Raw genomic sequence first — 22331 nt, 5'->3', positions numbered from 1 at the left:
CGGATGTGATGTCCCCCGGGGGCTGGACTCTTCTGCTCTGTCGGCTGGGCTTTGTTATTGCTCCATCAGACAAGCAACTTGGCAAGTGGGTGTGGAGCGTGGAGGGCTTGCAGTGCTCCCGTTTGGGGTTTTCACTGTAGGCCTTCTGTAGCTGATAAAGAGTTCACACTCGAACCACCAAGTCCTTGAACTGGATAACGGTGCTGAAACGAAGTGGAAACAAGCGATTGCCAGTTTCCGTCTGCTGGCGGGGCTGTCCAAAGTCCATATGTGCCCCATCTTAGTGGGCCGGTCCTTCTTGGGGACTTGCTACGCTGCCAGCTAAATTGAGTGCTTGGTGTGCAGCAGCCGAAAAGGCGACCGGAAGTTTTTGTTTACACGACCATCTCTGTAGGCGGGGGGGGGGGGGAGGGAATCTCTGCAAAAACAAGAAAATAGATTTAAAATCTCCATTGCAAAGCTGCTGAGCCTTGCAAACCTGGTGAGGCCTGAAACCTCAGTGGACGTCTACTTGTTTATATCAACCTTTGCTATTTTACTTTAGTGGTAGTTCAGCTTCCTCTAATGCTCTCAGTTTTGAACTGTGAAGCCAGGCTTGGTTGGAGAAAAAGTGAGAAGTGGGACTAGAACCTGTGCATCTTCTCTCCGTATGTGGGGATGGGGTCTCTCACTAGAATGTCGGGTCTGGTTTGTACCAGGTCACAGCTGAAAAAAGCGGCTTTGGCTGATGGTGCGAGGGCTCCACAGATGCCATATTGTTAAAAATCTGCTGTTAGGGTGCCTTTGACAAATTATTAGGGCTGCTGGGTATTTGGGGGGCTGTGTCAGGCAGCCGCCTCTAAGTTGAGGGGCTTGCTGCCTCAGCATCCAAGAACATTTCTTTGGTTGCTCTCCACCAGAAGGATCAAATGGTCAGGGACCACCGAGCGTGCTGTGATTTTGCCAGTAGGCAGAAATATCCCACCGTTTCCATTCACGGTAATGCTACCAATCCAGCCCTGTGGCTTCTAGGATGGTTCCTCTGCAGACTTAATAGGATCAGGGATATAAATCCAGCGAGCCGCTTGCTGAGAAGTGCTCCTCTTCCCGTCCGGCCGTGTTTGCTGTAAGTCTGTTTTACGATTCCCGGTTGCCTGCTGTTGCTGTTCTCCCAGCTGGTGTCCATAATGTCCAAACCACAGTGCTGTGCTTGTGTCTGATCAGGCTTTATAAAGGGGAGGTGTGAAAGAGCGACTTCTTGTAAGACCTGGGTTATAAAGAGCAGGGCTGCCTTTCTGTAAGCATAATCTTTCATTATCTGTTGGGAAGCCCAGGCTGCTTGGAACGTTAAACTAGGGAAAGGTCATGGATACAAAACAAGTTTGCTTCCAAGGTGCTGTCTGGGGAAGAATGGAAAACAGCTGGCCTGTTTTGACTTGGGCAAAATTAGATCCATCAGATCTGGCTGTCTAGGAATGAGTTCTGAAGTCTTGCGCAGGCTTCGAACTACTGGGATGTGAATCTGTTTGTGTCAGGGTTTTAAATTGGTTCTTTATTTTTGTTTTTTAAAGGTGTGGCTTTTAACTTGGAAGCCTTTAACTTGGAAGCCTTTTGCACGTGGCCGTCAGTCACACTAATTCTGAACTCTGCACTGTCGGAATGAAGTTCTGTGTATATGTTTGGGGTGCAATTCTGTACCACAAGTAGGGTTGCCAACTGGCCAGGGGAAGGGGGAAGGCCCTGTCCCTTCAGAGGTTTTATATGCAGAAACAGGCAGCTGAAACTTTTCATGGCATGAAGCTAAATAATGGCATCCCAACAATTGCTGCACCCTGACCTGGGTGGCTCAACCTAGCCTGATCTCGGAAGCTAAGCAGGGGTGGCCCTGGTCAGTATTTGGATGGGAGACCTCTGCGGAATATTGGACACACTAAATAACAACAATAATGGCTGCAAATCCAGCTGGTATTAAAACAACAGCAAGAGGAACCACTTTAAAAGTTTGTGCATTTAAAGCAGTCTTATGCTACCTTTCCACCAAGTTCAGGGTCCCCGAGGGTGGCGAGCAGTGAAAACGTTAAAACACGTTTTTGAAATACACATGTATAAAATGATAAAAGCAGTTCAACAAAACACATTAAACATATACACGTGGAAGGGAAGGTGGGTCACTGAGGGAATGCCAAACCAAATAGAATAGTCTTGATAGCAACTTGGGAAGGGAATTCCAGAATTATGGTGTCACGACCGAGAAGGCCTTGTAAGGCCACTGTCCTCAACCTGTGTTGCCTCAGATGGCGGACTTTTCCACAGCAGGGCCTTTGAAGATGACCGGAGTGGCCAGGTAGACTGGCAACCCTAACAACAAACTTTACCCCTTCGCTTGTCAAGAAGATCAGGAGGGAACCAGGCTGCCTAAACAACCCATAGTTGAGAGATTCTCTGGCTGCCGGTTGGAGCCAGTATTCATTCATGGTTCAAGTATGATGTCTTGAAGAGAGCCCTAACAACTTTCTTATCAGATCATAACAAGTGTTTATCTGGGGCCACGTTGAAGTAGGAGACCTGTGTCTGGGACAGGGCCCCCCAACTTTCTTGAGCTGATGGGTACCTTTGGAAGTCTGACAGAGGAAGCTTCCACACATGCCAAATAATACGTTTTCAATCCACTTTCAATGCACTTTGAAGCTGGATTTTACTGTGGCCATTTATGCAGGGTCGATTTTGATGCTTGCTCAAAGCTGCTTTTTAAAAATCCACCCTTTAAAATTAGTATTCACTGTCCCGATGCAAGAGGAGAAAGTCAAACAAGTTCCACTCCCCCACTTGCCTGCTCCTTCGTTTGCATAGCCATTAGCAATGGTTGTTTGCATAGCTGAGTCATGGCTGTGATGCTTCAATGCGGGGGGGGGCAGAGCAAATGCAAAAGGTCATGTTAAAGGGGCTCTTAAGAAATGTGAAGCAGGTATGCGCCAGCTTCACAGTGACAGCTGGAATGACAGCGTGAAGAAGATTGAGAGGGGATATGATAACCATCTTCACGTACTTGAGGAGCTGTCATATAGAGGATGGTGCCAAGTTGTTTTCTGTTGCCCAAGAAGGTCGGACTAGAACCAACGGGTTGAAAGTAAATCAAAAGAGTTTCCGTATAGACATTGGGAAGAATTTTCTAACAGTTAGAGCTGTTCCTCAGTGGAACAGCCTTCCTCGGGAGGTGGTGAGCTCTCCTTTTTTAAGAAGAGTTTAGATGGCCATCTGTCAGCAATGCTGATTCTGTGACCTTAGGCAGATGATGAGAGGGAGGGCATCCTGACCATCTTCTGGTCACGGGGTGTGTGTGTGGGGGAAAGGTAGTTGTGAATTGCCTGCATTGTGCAGGGGATTGGTCTAGATGACCCTGGTGGTCCCTTCCAGCTCTATGAGTATGTTTCTATTCTATGATTCTATGAAAGCAAAAAAAATATGCGGGGCACTTCAGCTGCTAATTACCAAGCATAAACAGCCTGTGTGAAGCGGCAAAATCCACATGCAAAAGATGGGGGTTACCGCATTATGTATTCCCAGCAATGTATTAAGAATATTGTCGAAGGCTTTCACGGTCAGAGTTCATTGGTTCAGTGGTCACACAGCCCGGATAACCTACAAGAACCAATGTATTAAGAGTTTGAAAATGTTATTAAAAACATCGCTTTAAAAGGGGTTTTGGATACCATGGCTAAAAAATGGTTGGAAGACGTCTTCACAGCTAAAGGGGCCAAACAAAGTGCGAACAGTATTTTTTATAACGTTTTCAAACTCTTAATACATCACTGGGAATACATAATGCGGTAACCCCCGATGGTTAAAGTGCATTGAAAGTGGATTATTTGGCATGTGTGAAAGTGCCCTACAGTGTGGTGGGTGCAGCGACAGAATGGCTGCTGCGGGAGGTGGAGCCGGCCCCGAAATGACTGCCGCATCTTACCTTCAGTCACACAATATATATCCTTGTGTTGTAGTGGCAGCTGATGCCAAAAACAAAGTTTTAAGAAATCTGCACAGCCAATCAAATCTCCATTGGGCAAATGCCCCACCCAGTTTCTACAAACACTTGACGGGCACCAGGTGTGCCATGGTGCCCAGAGGCACCGTTTTGGGGGCCCTGATATGGGCAGTACCACTGCAGGTGTGGTATCCACACGATTCAATGGTTTTCCACACCGGACACGCCCCCTGTGTATATTTAATTTAGCAAAGGTATAAGCCGCCTCTCCAAAAATTCAGAGTGGTTAACAGGATAAAAACAAACCAATATGAAACCACTGGGGAAAAAAATATTTATAGATGAAACCACCATTTAAAAAACAACAACAAGAGAGCGTTTGTTACGAAAGAGATAAAAATAGCGATGGAGCAGCACTCCCGGCTGGATCCAGGTCATGAACAATGAAACAGGATGTGATAAAGTAGTAGCTTGTCAAGGAGAGAGGTGCCTACTCAGCCTTCTCCCTGAGAGGCTAGTTTTCTGTGGGCGGGGACATTGTTTGAATGGAGCATTCAGTCATAAGAGCTGCAGTCTAAGGTGGCACAGCCCATATGCAGGTTTGCCACTTCTGTGAGATTGGTTCTTCAGCCTTGTTTCCAACAGTGGCAGAAAGCGAGACAGAAAGCCCCACCCACCCCAGTTGCAGCTGGTATTTCAAAGGTACACTGCTTCTGAACATAGAAGTTCCATTTTGCTATTGCAGCTCCTAGCTGCTCGTGTTTCCTAGTGAGAATGTCTAGCTCTTAATCACGCATCAGTCACAAAAGTACTTGACTTCAGCCTCCGCGTCCCCCCTTTCTCCCCTCCCCAATGTATACTTGAGACTCCTGGGCCGGAAGGCAGGATGCCAGCTAAGCTAGAAAACAGTGCCGTTTATCTTTTGGATTTGTTACAAGGATTAACCAGAAAATGTCTACTGTACGTTTTGAATGCATAAAAAGTAGGAAATAATTGCTGCAATAATCATGGCTTTCTTTATTTCTGGCTGAGTTTTAAATTTGGCTCAAGGGAGGGTGCCTGTACCTTTGGTTGGGTCTTAGTGTGCAAAATGTTGCCCCCCCCCCCCAGGTTTCATTTAGTTAGTTAGGAAACTTATACACACTGCCTTTTCAGAAACCGGCTTTTTTGTAATGATTCCTTCTCCTGATCAAAACTCCTTCCTCATGCCAAATATGTACCTAAGGATTGGTTCATATAATCTACTCTTGCCTGCTCTGTCATCGCCTGCCTGGACATACGGCAAATCTTTTGTGTGTCTTCTAAACTTCTTTGTCCATTGAGAAACTGGTGAGTTCTAAGTCTTGCAGTAAGTTTGTTTTCAAGAGGCACAACGTTACCTCTTCTGTTCTTGCTTGTAATTTTAACCAAGGGGGCGGTTAATTCTCCTTTTGAGTATCCTGCCCTCTCTGGTCTTTTGACTGGCTTTCCCCTGCTGTCTCTTGACTTGCACTCGGGACATAAGTGGAATTGTTTCTAGGCATTGTGTTGTCCCAAGCAAGGGACACTTATACCATCCTGGGAGTTCACGGCAGCTGGCTGGGCCCAGGAGGGGATGCCTTCAATGCCACTGATGTAGGGATGCCAGCCTCCAGGTGGGACCTGGGGATCCCCTGGAATTACAGCTCATCTCCAGACTACAGAGATCAGTTCCCCTGGATGAAATGGATGGTTTGAAGAAGAAGAAGAAGAGTTGGTTTTTATATGCCGACTTTCTCTACCACTTAAGGGAGACTCAAACCGGCTTACGATCACCTTCCCTTCCCCTCCCCACAACAGACACCCTAGGTGGGGCTGAGAGAGCTCTAACAGAGCTGTAACTTGCCCAAGGTCACCCAGCTGGCTTCGTGTGTAGGAGTGGAGAAATAAATCCAGTTCACCAGATTAGCCTCCGCAGCTCATGTGGCGGAGTGGGGAATCAAACCCAGTTCTCCAGATCAGAGTCCACTGCTCCAAACCACAGTTCTTAACCACTACACCACGCTGGCTCTGTGGAGGATGGCCTCTATGGTATTGTACCCCACTGAGGTCCCTGTCCTCCTAAGGTTGCATCCCCAAATCTCCAAGTTTCCCAACCTGGATCTAGCCACCCTATACCCTCCAGTCCCCACAGGTGGGTGGGGGACCTCGCAACCCTACACTGGCCTTTGGGAGCGAAGTGATCCCCTACAGGTACTGACCTGCTCCTCACTGTCCTGCATAAAGCGATTATTTGGGCAGCTGATCTGGAGAATTAACCCTGATTATAATGTGCCCCTTTGAACGGGAACATTTGCAATGTCTCACTAGAAACGAGGACTGTAGGTCAATGACGTTTGCTGCTCTGAGTTCCTTGGAGAAAGGGCAGGCTGTGTACATTCTCCTGGTTCTTCTAGTGCAGGGGTGTCATACTCGTTTGTTACGAGGGCGGGATATGACATAAATGTTACTTGACTGGGCTGGGCCATGCCTCACCATCCAAGATCAGGAGCGGGGCAGAGGGTCTGGCTACCTTGGCTGGCCAGCCTGCAGCGGGGTCGCCAGCCCAGATCAGGACTGGGGTGTGTGTGGCTGCCTCGGATGGCTCTCGGGCCGGATAGGAGCTCTCAAGGGGCCGGATTCTGCCCACGGTCCATATGTTTGATACCCTTGTTATAGGGACTGATGAGTTGGAACGTGGTAAGCTTGGATTCTTCAAGGTTTTGGATTCAGAACGTGCATAGACTTGGAGAGACTTAGTGGTATTCTGGGGTCATTTAAGAGTCTTGAAGAAATGTAGTGTGTGTTAAGAACAAAGGCTTCAATAGACATCATGGATGTTTCTGTGTCAACTTGTGTGTTTTGTCAATGTAAGGGGTCTGTTAACATTCCCTTTCAGGATTTCTTAGTGAGAAAGTTAGTGCTTTTTAAAACAGGCACTGCCTTTTCCCACAATGCCAGTAGTTTGGACAGACATGGTACAATGCTGTTTATTCCAACAATTGGCCTGTTTCTCTTCTTCCACTTTTAGAACTTCCCTTACATTTAACTCAATTTTAAAATTCTGTGGTGCAGATGTTTGTCCAGGACTGGAAGGGGGGGTGTTTCACATTCCTAAGATGTTTGAAAGCCAGCTTCTAATATTTAAGGGCAGTCCTGCAAAAATGTGTTAGTTTTTCCACATCAGATGCCTGGATGCTAGCAATTTCCCCCCGTCTGCGTTCCATCCCTTTGCCACGCAAACCCTGGCGCTGATGTGATTCTGCAGAGAAATCTCAAGCCTCCCTATTTTTGCACGCTTTAGATAAAGATCTTGGTGCTTGTACAGATTCACAGCTGTGCGTGCATTTTGTAAATGCCCTGACCTGGATGGCCCAGGCTAGCCTGATCTCGTCAGATCTCAGAAGCTAAGCAGGGTCAGCCCTGGTTAGTATTTGGATGCGAGACCACCAAGGAATACCAGGGTTGCTGTGCAGAGGAAGGCACTGGTAAACCCTTTCTGTTAGTCTCTTGCCATGAAAACTCCAAAAAGCGGTCGCCATAAGGAGGAGGTGGTTCTTCATACAGGAAATGTGTGTAGAGGAGGGATAAATGCTGAGGAACAAAATACAAGTGTTAGAAAGAGCAACACAGGGTTCAGACACAGTGTAAAAGATACTAGGCCTCCAACCGAGCAAAGTTTATTTGATTGACTAATCAACTAAGATTTCTTCAAATGCACTTGTAGTTTTGCTGTCAGGAAAACCAATTAATAATTATTTGATTAGACACTGCAGCCAGAGAAATTGTCCTCTGACTTTCAGAAGACAACATAGATAAGTTGAATCTCACTTGAAACAGCAGCATCCCGTTGGACTGTAGGGAAAGTAACGTCCTTTTTGCCTGAAATGATGTGTTTTTCTTAAAGGAGATTTATTTATAATCGTATTGAATGCAAGTGATCAGAGTTACAAATCTGGCCTAAAATTGCTTTGTTGAAGCAGGAGCTGCTTCACTTGAACAGGGGAATCGATCATTGGTTTCGTTTCATTAAGCGATAATCGATAGCGCTACTACAAAGCCCTAATAACAATAGATACAAACCTCCTCAGGATGCCAAAGGATCTGTATGGGAATAAGGCTTGCTAGCTTTAAAGTGGGGCCTGGAGACCTAGGGTTGCCAGCTTTGGGTTGGGAAATACCTGGGGATTTGGGGGGTAGAGCCTGAGGAGGGTGGAGTTTGGGGAGGGACTTCAGTGGGTTATACTGCCATAGAATCCACCTTCCAAAGCAGCCATTTTCTCCAGGGGGCTCTTGTTGCCTGGAAAGTAGTTATAATCCCAGGAGATCTCCAGCCTGGAGGTTGGCAACCTTATGAATACCTCCCTGAAGTACAGCTGATACCCAGAGTACAGAGATCAGTTCCCCTGGATAAAATGGCTGCTTTGAAGAGTGGACTCCGTGGCAGTATACTCTGCCACCTAAACCTCCAGGGATTTCCCAGCCTGGAGTTGGCAGCCCTAGTGGGAATGGCTTGGGGACAGAAACAGGCCTTGGAGTGAGCCAAGCTGAGTGCCCCTTGTGGCATTACTGGGCAATGCTGCAGCGCCACTTGGCTCAGTGGTGCCAACCATGAGCACTGCCTCACCTGTTTCTTCTACCTACAAAGTGTTGGTGGTATGGGAGGAGGCAGCGGGTTTTCCCTGAAGAGTCCCAGCCTAAGGTGTGAGGGCTTGGGTCTGCTTGGGTCTGGCCACCAGTGGCCCTCTAGTGCAGAGGCCCACTTGGAAATTTAATTCTCTATTGAGGCCCACAAAGCGCTGTGACTGTACTAGCAGAGGAAAGCAATGAACTTTTCAGGCCTTGTATGATCAGCCATGAGGTGCGCCCAGCTTGGAATCCCTTTTGGGTAAAGTTCGGTGGATTTTTCCCCCAAGGCTGATCTTGCCACAGTACAAGGCAAAGCAGCTGCCTTGGGCAGTGGGCTCCAGGTGGGGTACCTTTTCCCCATCTTCAGTCATTTCCTTGTGTGTGTGTGTGTGTGGGGGATAACGTGTCTGCATGGGGGTAATTTATTTTTGGTTTGATTTATTCCAGATGCACAAATGTCCAAGGCCTTTATCCTAAGTGGTGTTTGGTACCCACTTTGCTGAAAATGTTGTAGGATTGGGCACAGAAACAGTCCAACAAGATCTGTAGTGCCAACCTGATTTGGAAGGGTGTAAAATCTGTTCAGGGTTATGTGTGATTGGTCAAGTAAAAAAGCATTAATTAAGAAAATCTCTTTATCAACCAGAAGAGGCTACGGAGGGAAGGGTCTCGTTTCTTAACTCCGGCTCTCCAAAGAGCACTTGTTTCGATGGGGTTTCTTTTCTCCCTAAGCCTCAGAAACAGATGAGAAGGCGAATCAGCATTTCTGAGTTGAACTGAAGCCCGTGCACAGGAAATGTTTCCGGAAGTAAGACACAACCACTGTATTTGGCATCAATGTCTTTTCTGCATCTGAGGGTTGTGTTTTTGTTTTGCTTTTTAGATGTCTGCTGCTTCACATGAAGCTGCCCTCTACTGAATCAGACTCTTGTCCATCAGAGTCAGTATTGTCTACTCAGACCGGCAGCGGCTCTCCAAGGTCTTAGGTGGAGGTCTTTCACATCACCTACTTGCCTGGTCCCTTTAACTGGAGATGCCGGGGATTGAACCTGGGACCTTCTGCATGCCAAGCAGAGGCTTTACCGCTGAGCCACGGCCCCTCACACTTTCCCAGCTACCAACCCCCTTTTCAGAGTGACACTGTGGCCGAGGTACACCCTGCTAGTGTGGCCATAATGCATCTCAATAGAGCACAAAGCCAGTCTTCTTTGATTCAAATCAAAGGTCTCCCTGACCCAGCTCACTGCCTCTGGTAGGGTTGCCAGCTCTGGGTTGGGAAATACCTGGAGATTTCAGGAGTGGAGCCTGGGGAGGGTGGGGTTTGGGGAGGGGAGGGATTTCAGTGGGATGTTTAGCTTGGAAAGAAGGCGGCTAAGGGGAGACATGATAGAGGTCTATAAAATTATGCACGGCATGGAGAGGATGGACAGGGAGAAGCTTTTCTCCCTCTCTCATAATACTAGAATGCGGGGTCATCTGCTGAAGCTGGAGGGTGAGAGATTCAAAACTGATAAAAGGAAGTGTTTTTTCACACAACGCATAGTTCAATTGTGAAACTCCCTGCCCCAGGATGTGGTGGCGGCTTCCAACTTGGAAGGCTTTAAGAGGGGAGTGGACATGTTCATGGAGGAGAGGGCTATCCATGGCTACTAGACAAAATGGATACCAGTCATGATGCCTACCTATTCTCTCCAGGATCAGAGGAGCGTGCCTATTATATTAGGTGCTATGGAACACATGCAGGATAATGCTGAAGGGAAAGAACGGAAAAGAAAAAGCTGGGGAAGTGAGAACCTGATATGCATATTGTTCTAAAATTAAATAATATTAAATTGCCAACTTAAAAAAAAAGCCTGGAAAAGCCCTGTTGGGGTGTGTGTGGGGGGGCCTATGGCCAGGGGAGCAGGGCAGCAACACTGAAGAAACCTGCCACGAGTGGAATTCCTGTTACAACTGTACTCTGTTTGTCTCAGCAGCAATGGGGGCTGTGGCTCAGAGGTAGAGCCTCTGCTTGGCATGCAGAAGGTCCCAGGTTCAATCCCCAGCATCTCCAGTTAAAGGAACCAGGCAAGGAGGTGATGTGAAATACCTCCGCCTGAGACCCTGGAGAGCCGCTGCCAGTCTGAGTAGACAATTCTGACTTTGATGGACCGAGGGTCTGATTCAGTATAAGGTCCCATGTGGAACACTTTTTTGATGGTGGTCAGCTAGTCCACTGGGGGGTGGGGGGAGATCGCAAGCAGGACACCTGGGGCTGGCCAGCCTTTGTGATCTGTAGCCACCATCTAGTTCAACTGTACAACAAGAGCTGGAGTGGCTTTTGTGGTTGTGATGGGGGGTGGGGAGCATAGTGTGTGGAAAGCAATTTCTCTTCCACTGTTGCCCTTGCTGCAAAACCAAGGGAGCTGTGCGGCACTTCTGCCGGTCTGTAGCGTGTGGAACTGACTGCATCGTAGGAAGGGGTGATTTAAATACTGTAGGAGGCCCTGGGAGGAACGTGTTAAATGCCCCTCTTCCTCAGAGTCCCTTCTGGGAGCTGCAAAGCAAATTAGCAGAGCTGCAAATCCAATATAGCTCACTGCGGATCCTCTCCTGGCATCTTTGAGTTCAGGATGGTTGGTGAGTGACTCTACTCTCTCCCCATTAGGGATGCCAGCACAGGGTTGGGAAATTCCCTAGAGATTTGGGGGTGGAACCTGGGGAAGGACTCGCTGTACTCTCGGGGCTACCCTTGAGGCTGACATGGAAACTTCAACTGGTCGAGAACGCAGTGGAGCGGATCCTTATGGGGACCCCATGAAAAGCACACGTTCAACCCATGCTCCGTCAGCAACACTGGATCCCAGTTGAGTCCCGAGTCAGGTTCAAGGTTTTGATGCTGACTTTCAAAGCCCTAAATGGTCTGGGGCCATCAAACCTGCACGACTGTCTCTCCCCATACACCCCTCAGAGAACGCTGCGTTCAATGGGAAATAACTTGCTGGTGGTCCCTGACCCTAAGAGTGTCCGGCTGTAATTGGCCAGAGCCAATTTCTCTCCAATGAGTCCAGGGCCCTGTGAGGTTTGATGCAATTTCTCAGTGCCTGTAAGACTGAGATGTTCCACCAGGCCCATGGTTGAGGACTGCGATGGTTTCCATCCTGGCTGGCCTCCCTTCCCTTCTCTCTTTTACCCCGTTTTCTTCATTCACAGTGTTAGTTGTACCTACTCTAAACCGGATCCATTCCCTACCAAGACCATTTTTCCTTATCTCGCCCTCAGCTGGCACCCGCCACTGGAATGATCAAGGGGGCCTTTAGCATTTCTAAAATGTTGAGAATTTTTCATCCAAAATTGTAATGCTTTAAATAGTTGTAATATGTTGAGAGCCGCCCCGAGCTCAGCATTGCCAGGGAGGGGCGGGATAGAAATCAAATAAATAAAGGTAGAAGAAAGGAGCAAGCGTCCGGTAGCACCTTGAAGATTAACAAAATTTCTGGCAGGGTGTGAGCTTTTGTGAGCCACAGCTCACTTCTTCAGATGAAGAAGTGAGCTGTGGTTCACGAAAGCTCATACCCTGCTAGAAATTTTGTTAGTCTTTAAGGTGCTACTGGGCTCTTGCTCCTTTCTGCTGCTATTGACAGACTAACACGGCTGCCCATCGTGATCTAAATAAAGGTAGAATTTGGGGAGAGGAGGGAACTCAGCAGGGCTGTGATGCTGTAGAGTCCACCCTCTGAAACTGCCCGTTTCTCCAAGGGATCTGATCCCCGTGGTCTGGAGATCAGTTGTAATTTCAGGAGAACTCCAGCCCCCACCCAGAGGTTGTCAACCCTGCTTCCTGTGTGTTTTATATAATTGATAAAAAATCCTCTGAGAATGTGATCTCTGTGTTGGCTGCAAAATACCAGAAACTTTGGTACTAACAGAGCAGAGGAGCAATCTGTTGCATAAAATGCTCCCCCTGCCCCACTCTCCTCTTTATCTGCTGTGTGTGGGGGGGTCTCTTTGTTGGTGTTTACTAATCATGGGAAGTCCTGGTTCTTGGTGGTTGTCCCCCCCCCCCCCACCTTCTCTCTTGTTGTGATTCCTTTGGCTTCAGGAGAAAACACATTCCTCCAGGCTAAGGCAACATGAGTCTGTGCCTTTAAGAAACTGAACACACTTCCGGATTCGAAATGCAGGTTTCTTTTTCGCTTCTTTTCTTTACTCTGGTATCTGGGAAGCTAAAGCAACACCAAAGCCCGATGCAATTTTTTTTTTAGCTGATAAGTTTATTTAAGGAGGAAAGTTGCAGAGGAAAATAAGCAGAAGGAGAATGCGGCAGCCCAGAACATGGAAATGGCACCTTCCTGTCTGTAATTTGTTTCCAAGTGACATAAGCGTGGAAGAAATCCAAGACACTACTACTTCCTGGAGTCTGGGGCTCTGTTCCCAGCAGGCTCTGCCTCCAGCATTTACAGTAAACCTCTTTTCAAAGGGGGTACTGAAGGATGGCTTTTAAAGAGGTGAATGAGACGAGAATCTCTTCCACACTGGGAAGGCAATGTTATAGCAGCAGCTCAGAGAAGAAGAGTCAGTTTTTATATGCCAACTTTCTCTCCCACATAAGGCAGAATCAAACCGGCTTACAATCACCTCCCCCTCCCCACAACAGACACCCAGTGAGGTAGGTGGGGCTGAGAGAGCTCTAAGAGAGCTGTGACTAGCCCAAGGTCACCCAGCTGGCTTCATGTGTCGGAGTGGGGAAACCAACCTGGTTCACCAGATTAGCCTCTGCCACTCATGTGGAGGAGTGGGGAATCAAACCCGGTTCTCCAGATTAGAGTCCGCCTCGCTTAACCACTACACCATGCTGTCTGTCAGCTGGAGGAGGGAGCTGTAAGCCTCATTTTGTTGTGTGAAGTTGTATTGGTGGTGGTGGGGAGGCCTTTGGACTTGTAAGTATGGCTTGATGGATGTTTGGTAGGGTTGCTAACTCCGGCATGGGCATGGTGTCTGGAGAGGGCAGAATTTGGGGAGGGAACTCAGCAGGCATGAGCGCCAGAATGGTGTAGTGGTTAAGAGCGGCCAACTCTAATTTGGAGAACCGGGTTTGATTCCCCGCTCCTCCACATGAGTGGTGGACTCTTATCTGGAGAACTGGGTTCGATTCCCCACTCCTACACATGAAGCCTGCTGGGTGACCTTGGGCTGGTCGCTGTTCTCTCAGAACTCTTTCAGCCCCACCTACCTCACAAGGTGCCTGTTGCGGGGGAAAGATAAGGTGATTGTAAGCTGCTTTGAGACACCTTATGGTACAGAAAAGCAGGGTATAAAAACCAACTCATTACTATTCATACAGCCTGCCCACCCACCCCCGAAACTATCATTTTTTTCCCAGAGGAACTGATCTCTGTAATCTGGGGGTCTGATGTAATTCCAGGAGAATTCATGGCCTCACCTGAAGCTTGACGACCCTAATTGTGGCAGGTTTGTCAAGTGCTTCTCTTTAAGGCCTGGTCTGCTATGTTTGTAACAAAACAATAAAGACTTCAAGCAGTAGACGGGAGACTTTTAAAGTATTCCACTATATATTTTTTAAATCCTTGCAAGCAGAAAATTAGCACATCAGGAAGCAGGCTGAACTAGACTGTTCCTCCCAAGTATGCAAGGTGTTTTGTTTCTGATCGTGCAAGGAGTTTTTTTCTATGGGTTTTTAAAAACACAGTTTCCTGCCTGAAATGATATTGCCTTAACTTAGCATTTTTGCGCCATTATTCTACTGCCGATGCTAGCCAGGTATATGAAGCACCCAAAGATGTGTACCAGGAGGTGACCACAATTGAATATACTACCATGAGATGCTCCCGTGAGTGTCTGATGGTGAGAAAAGACTCTGAAATTCCAGACATGATTTACTCAATTTGTTTAAATTGTTGGCACAATTGGTCCAGCTCCCAAATGCCTTTATTTGTCAAGTCAGCTGAGGTTTTAAATGCCAGAGGTTTGTGTAAGATACATGTTTAAAAAGGTCATAAGGGAATGAAAAATTAATTAAGTTAATAACCATGCAAAAATAGAATGCAGTCTTCTCTGTGGATAAGCTGGCTTGGTAACCTTGTGGCCGTCACCCACTCTCAGCCTTACCTGCCTTACAGGGTGGTTGTGAGTATAAAATTAAGGACAGGAGATCAGTATAAACTGCTTGGGGTCCCCGTTGGAGAGAAAGGCAAGGGTATAAATGAGTTAATGATCATGAGTGAGTGAATGAGTGAATGATCTTTATATTGGTCAATCCCCGGCACAGTGTCACTATGCTCCTTTGGAGTTGAATAGCCACTAGGGTGTGGGAATAAAAATCGGTGATTTTCGGATCCGGGTATATTGGACCCGAAAAATATTGGTATTCCTCAAATTCCCGAGTACCAAATAGTGGTATTTCAGGTTGGGGGGGGTGGATTCTGAATTTTTTGGGTCCATTATTCCTTATGAGAAAACATTCTGGGTGGCTGGGGGTGTTGTTTTAAAGCAGGGATGGGGAACCTTTTTTCTGCCAACGGCCATTTGGATATTTATAACATCATTCGCAGGCCATACAAAATTATCAGTTTACAAATTAGCCGACCAAGGCCCAAGCAGGCCCCAGATGACACCCTTCCCGGCGCAGACAAGCAGGCAGGCATCCAACTGGTGGTGCACTTACCCACCTGGTGGCACAGGATGGTCTGTTGCACCAGCCGGGCGTAGCAGTCCAGTTGCACGCCTGAGTTGCTCCTGCTCTGCATGGCCAGGACCGGATTCTACAGCCGGCTCCTGCTACCTCCACTTGCAGGGATGAAATGAGGACACACTGGCTAAGAACCCCCCCCCCCCGTATTCTGACCTGCCCTCTTTAACCGCTCCATTGTCGCCACTTCCACCCCCAGCCCTCTTGTAGTACAGAGGGAATATGTTTCTCCATGGCCTGGGTGGAAAAGGGCTAACACAATTTCTTGGGCGGTCCTAGCAGCTCCATAGCTAACGACTCTTCTGCAAGGCGGAAAAAAGGTCCCTTTTCTCGGCAAAACAAACTCACATCTGCCTTGAATAGAGGCTATTCCTGTCCGCGGGAGGGGGTGGATCACCAGTCTTAGATCCTTCTGAGCTAGAGATCTGCCAGGACCCACAAAGGGCCGGACCAAATGATTTTGCGGGCCTTAAACAGCCCCCTGGGCCTGACGTTCCCCACCCCTGTTTTAAAGGTACAGGCACTAAAATTGTGGAGGAGCTGCTAGTGCCTGTCCTTTAAATAACCCCCAAATTTCAAGTAGAGTGGACCAAGGGGTCCAATTTTAGGGGACCTTGAACAGGGCGCCCACAGCCATCCTCCATTATTTCCTATAGAGGGGGAAAAACAAAAACGCCATACCTGCAAGCAGCAGGCACTGGTCAAATGTCTCCCATAGAAGGGCCAACACAATAGAACCATTGCAGAACCCAGTAATCCCAGTTGAACCACAAGCCAATATGCCAAGCCAAACAGAACCAAAATCAAACCAGAGAATCTCTGCAGTGGAAACTGAAGGGGAAGGGGCACTTTTGCAAGCCCAGAAAAACGAACAACAATGTACAGATGCCCATCAGAACCCAGTGCCAACAGACGTAATGTCAAAATAGAGAATCACAGCAGAACAAATCCATGCCCCGGGGTGGGGGGTAGAGGGACAAAGAGTGGGGGGACCTCTTGAAACCGACAAACAGACTTGCAATGGACAGAAGCAGCCTAGCAAATTGATAGAAGCCTGGGAGACACAGAAACAAAGCTAAACGCAAAGGGAGGAGGAGAGAAAATATGGTCCCGGGAGCCTGCAAATGCTGGCTCCTGAACTTTCCGGTAAATCCTGAATATTTCCAGGTGTGGTATTTGCAGCAAAACTTGGGAGGATACGGCGGATTGTTTTGAATGATAAATGATTGTCTGGACGAACTGTCTTCTTATTTTGACACTCCATAAAAAATCTGGGGATCCACAAATGCAGTTGCCACTGGCAAGCGTGTGTTTTAAACTGGCCAGTTTCCATACCTTCTCCAAAATCAGTCAGAAGGGTGGCAGATCCCAGACTTTTAACGCTGATTTTTGTAAAGGCTCAGGAAGGTAACATGTTGCTCTCTTTTCCGAGCATTTCCAAAGTTGGTGTGAGACCTGGGAGGGTCGTCTATGACAGGGCTTCTTAAACTTTTTCCAGTCTCAACCCTTTTTCACCTGAGAAATTTTTACGTGACCCTAGGTATATAAAATAGGTATACAAATCAAGCATTTACTGATTATAAATCATAAAGAAATTTATTTTAAAACAATTCTTTGGTATACATATAATTTTGCCATTTATTAAAGATGAGAGCAAATTTGCATACTAATGAGATAGATGTGCTTGTTTTGCAACCCCCACATGCAGTTATGTGACCCCATATGGAGTCGCGACCCACAGTTTAAGAAGCTTTGGTCTAGGATATGGAGAAGTGCTTGGAGATCTTCCTGAGATTGCTTAGAGAGGCTTCAAAGATGTCAGCTCAGCAAGACAAGGGTGATTCCTTTGACCAGCTCAGCTAGGGAGGAAGGTTGGCGCCTTGCCTCAGTGATTGCTTTTGGATCTTGGAGGGGATCCTAGTACCCCCAAACTGCAGGATGACTATGCAGTGAAGATACTGCCCTTTCCCCCCCTAGGAGAAGGGGCAGAGGTGGTGGGGATTACAGATTTTGACTGGCGACCAGCATCTGCTTACGTCGGTGAATGCCTGTTCTTTAATGTTAATAATAAATGTGTGTAACCTTGAATTAAATAAATTGGCATTGTAGTGATTCCTGGCAATGTCTTTTAACAGGTAATTGAGGGAGAGTGTTTGTTTTCTGAGTAGGCGAGTTGGGACAGATGGAAGCGATTTCCTTCAGGCTGGTCCTTTAAAGGAACTTTCTGACACAAGGGTCTATTTGTCCACCCAGAGCCACAAATGCAAAGTTGGCTTTACAAAGGGTTTTTTTTTTTTTTAGAGCAGCTGGCCTGATTTTAAATCGGGCAGTTGCTGAAATGCAGGAGCTGTTTCCCAAGCACAACTGCTGTATATTTTAAAAAGTACATTTTTACATGGAAGTGTCAAGTTATTCTGTATTGTCAGCTCTCATTTTAGTCTGTGATTTTGAAGGTGATGTGTCTGACAAAATTATCATTGTGAAATCCTGCGATCTGAAGGACCGTTTTCCCCGATAATACTTTAGCATTTATATTGTGCATTTTGTGCGTCTGCATATATCAATGCACTAATCCTTCCAACAGCACTATGTGTAGAGCAGTGGTTCCCAACCTTTTTTTGACCAGGGACCACTAGGACTTTTTTGTTCGGTGCAGGGACCCCAAAGTTCAAAATAAAAATTCAGAGAATTTGAAAATAAACTTTAATCATAACTGTTAGTTAAACATTAAACTTAGAATAATATTTGAATATATGTTTTTATAATAGAGAACTTTTAATTGAAAATATTAATTTATTATGGATTTATAACTTTGTTTCGCGGACCTTAATTTAGTTCTCGCGGACCCCTGGGGGTCCACGGACCCCCGGTTGGGAACCAGTGGTGTAGAGGGTTGACAGGTCCCGCTTCTCCACCAATGGGCGGTTTTGGGGGTGGAGCCTGAGGAAGGCAGGGTTTGGGGAGGGACTTCTATGCCATAGAGTCCAATTGCCAAAGTGGCCATTTTCTCCAGGGGAACTAATCTGTGTCGGCTGGAGATCAGCTGTAATAGCAGTAGATCTCCAGCTAATACCTGGAGGTTGGCAAATCCTAAGTATTTGTCCCATGTTTGCAGGCAGAGGGAGAGGTTTGCCTCTGGGCTTCCTAATAAGTTTGTGGTTAAGATGAAACCTGAACCAGGAGCTTCCCAGCTCATGCTCTTAACCACCTTGCTACTCAAGCCCATAAATATTTGTCTGATCCCTTCCATTTTTTGCAGTTTCTTTGAAAAACAAAACTTGAGCCTACACAGTTCCGCGTACTCTCATCTGAGCTAACAGTTATGGGCTGCTATGCAGCCTCATCACAACTGAAAGCTGTTCTCTCCCCCTTCCCCCCTCGGTATTTCCGTGAGTAACTTTGGACTTTCTGTATTTGGTGTTGATAATCCCCAGGTTCTTTTCCTAAGAAGAGTTTAGGCCCACGTTTGCACAAGATCTGAACACGTAAGTCCTCAAACATATTTCACCTTTTGCCTCTTACATGCGGTAGTGGGAAGCACGAGCTCTGTCACCCTCTAAAGGGGAAACCTACATGCACCCTTGAGATCTCTGCTGGCTCCCCCATGCCTTTCCCCTACCTCATCCTGACTCAGGAGGGGTAGCTTCAGGAGAAGCACCGGGGTCCTTCCAGCACAACTTTAGTTGGTGAGGCCGTGTCAAAGGCAAAAGCGTTTGCAGCGTTCTGCGCACCTCAGTTATCTCTAAACTCTTTCCATATCCATTCATTCATTCATTACCTTATTTATTGGCATGATAGCTAAAACATCAAATACAAAAATGAGACATTCAGTGCAAAATGCAGAGCAATTTTAAAATGGCCATTCTTTGGCCAGACATATACAAATGGTAACTACCAACAGCATTAATAAACCTTATAGAGACCAGGGAGTCCATTATATAACCTGAATCCTTCATTCATTAACTACACTCACTCTTGTTCCAAGGTAATACTAAGAAATTTAGCAACCGCTTTAGAAAGCTGAGGGTTATGATCCTTTAATAGTCGATTAGCCATTTACTTTCACTGTCCTCGCTATTTTTTATCCATGGGGTAATTAACTTCTCTCTTTCCATATCTTCTAGACCTCTTGCATAAAGGCAGAGTGAGTTTTGTCTTTGAATTATGTGCATGCGTGTACATTTCCTGTGACAGATTAACCTGCAGAAGGAACGTGCAGAAGTGTGGGTGGGGTTCTTCATTGTGGGGCAGCCACGTTGCCTTGATGCCATAACCTGATCAGTCTCCCCCATCCATGAAATAGATGGCTTCTAGTATTCATACTCCTCCTTTCTCCCTAATGGTGACCCAGAATGGCTTACATAATTCTCCCTGCCTCCATTTTATTCTTACACCACAACCTTGTGAAGGAGGTTAGGCTGAGTGTGTATGACTGGTCCAAGGTCACCCTGTGAGCTTCCATGGCAGAGTGGGGATTTGAACCTGGGCCTCCCAGATTCTAAACTGACAACCTAACCATTATCCTATGCTCGATCTACGGGGAGGGGGGAAGGCTGTGTCTTCTACTTTTCTTTGGAAAATATGGCTTGGCTTACTAGTCTGAGTCATCTTTTTGCAGTGGTTCTCCTGTGTTCCTCCTTCAGTGATATAGAAGCAAGTGGTCTGGATTATAGAATACCATAATAGGCCAGGTAGCTATTATAAAATCTACTGGGTTTTTAATTTTTTTTAATTAAAAAAAAAAAACGGGAGGAGGAGATAAGACATGTTTTGGAAACTGGCTTCTTAAGACTATTTTCCTGATCTTAATGCCCCCCTCCCCAGCTGCTTTTTGTTCCATAGGAGAAAAAAGGCAGATAGTAATTGCCATGTCTGGCTGCTAAATATTTTTTAAAGTCCTTCCTGGATCTTCCACTCTCCTCTAGTTTGGCTCTGTCTGAGTAGACCAAATAGCAATTTTGCTTGTGTTCAATGGTGATTCCATTACTGATGCTCTGGTAGTCCATAAAACCAGGCACATGCTTCAGGGCGTTTCTCTAGACCAGGAGTCCCCAACCTTTTTGAGCCTGTGGGCACCTTTGCAATTCTGACACAGGGTGGTGGGCGCAACCACAAAATGGCCAGCCTACAAGGCAAAGTCAAACACGTGCGCGCGCATACACATATCCCAAGTGCAGGGGACAAGGAGAGTAATTTTTTTAAATACACTGGTAGAGAGGAGTGAGAGAGAATAAAACCAGCCCTGTAGTGGCAGCTGCCACCGAAACAATGCTATTTTAATCTGCACAGCCAGTCAGAAACCCTGCTGGACAGGAGCCCCACCCACTTTCTCAAAACACTTGGCAGGTGCCAGGAAAGATGCCAGCGCCATGGCACCCACGGGCACCACGTTGGGAAACCTTGCTCTAGGCAGAAGGCTTTTATTATTTCTTTTTATACCCTCCTTTCTCCACAATGAGGACCCAACTCTGCTTACATTGTTCCCTTCTCCTCCATTTTATTCTTATAACAGTCCTGGGAGGTAGGCTAGACTGAGAGTGTGTGACTGGCCCAAGGTCACCCAGCAAGCTTCCTTGGCATGAATGGGGATTTGAGCCTGGGCCCTCCAGATTCTAGTCCAGCCCTCCAACCACTACACCAGTGGTTCCCAAGTGGGCAGTACCACCCCTTGGAGGGACGACCTAGGGGGCACAAGAGTCAAGGGGGCAGCAGGGGGGGCACTAGAGGTGGGCCCCTTCAACTGTGTTGTTGGATAGGGTAGGGGGTGCTGGGGTTGAGTTTGTGGACCCAAGGGGGAGGTGGCTGTACACCACGTAGAGGAAATTCTTCTTTGTGGCCAGTAACAATAAACGTTGGCTCCCTTACCACAGCGGGTCTGACATTTAGCTAGTGGAGTTCCCGTCTTGCTGGTGAGAACCGCTCCAGAAGGCGAGGCTGTTTAGTCATGCTTCCTTGGCAAATATCAGACCTTCTGCATGGATTTATTTACACAAGTTCTCCTTTCTTAAACCTTTGATGCTGTGGTCATTCTCTGTTGCCGCATGTCCCGATTCTTCCTCTTGTTCTTCTTGGAAACAAGAAGGGATTTCCTGTGTGATGGCTTTAGCTTGGTTCCCTCCTTCAACATTCGTGTGTGCGCATGTGTACACAAAACGGATGCCGCAGACCTGCCCTGGGAGGAAGGAAACCCTTTGCGTGTGCAGAGCAGTCCTTGATTGCAGAAACTGCTGGTCCTAATAATTATTAATATTATTCACCTGAATTATTGGTAGATAGATCTTTCGGTGGCCATTAGCCGTGTCCTGTCAAATAGAGCCTCCATGGTTAGAGGCAGTGTACCTCTGATAGCTGGCAGCTAGCCACAGAACCTTGCTGTTGCTGTGCCCTACCTGGCATCCAACTAGCCACTGTTAAAAAAGACTGCTGGGCCCTGGGTCTGATCTAGCAAGGCCATTCTTGTGCTTTTCACTTGCTTTGTGTGTGTGTATGTGTGTAAGAGAGACTGTGCTAGCCTGAAGCAAAACCCACCAGTTTCTTGTGGAACAGTTAGTATTTAAGGTGCCACAATAGTTGTCTTTATTTAGGTTCATTCATCCTACATGCATAGAAGAGGGGAAAACAGAGAGATCTTGGCTGTGGATCAGTGGTTCCCAAAGTGGGCAGTACCATCCTCTGTGGGGATTACATAGGAGGGCACTAAGAGGCAAGGGGGTAGCATGGGGGCACAAGAGGTGGGCCCCTTCAACTGTGCTGTTCACTAATTTACAATAGATCAAGCTGTGGCACCAAGGGGGCCCTGGCCCGAAAAGTTTGGGAACCACTGCTGTGGACAATATCTGTTACTTCAGCACTTGTATTTACAGGCCCGCTTAATATGGTGTGTGTGTGTTGCGGGGGAATCGAATTCTGCCGCAGGGAGAGCCTGATTTCTATCCCAAGGAAACCTGTATAAGCCCATCTGTTTGATACAGCAGTCTTGTGGCCCCAAAGATTAACAGATGATCATATAAGCTTTTATGAGTCAGAGTCCACTTTATCAGATGGGCAGCAGGTGGG

This window comes from Euleptes europaea, chromosome 18, assembly GCF_029931775.1.
Source record: "Euleptes europaea isolate rEulEur1 chromosome 18, rEulEur1.hap1, whole genome shotgun sequence".
Classification (NCBI taxonomy): Eukaryota; Metazoa; Chordata; class Lepidosauria; order Squamata; family Sphaerodactylidae; genus Euleptes; species Euleptes europaea.
The sequence above is the reverse complement of the archived record's forward strand: the minus strand, read 5'-3'. Positions refer to the sequence as shown.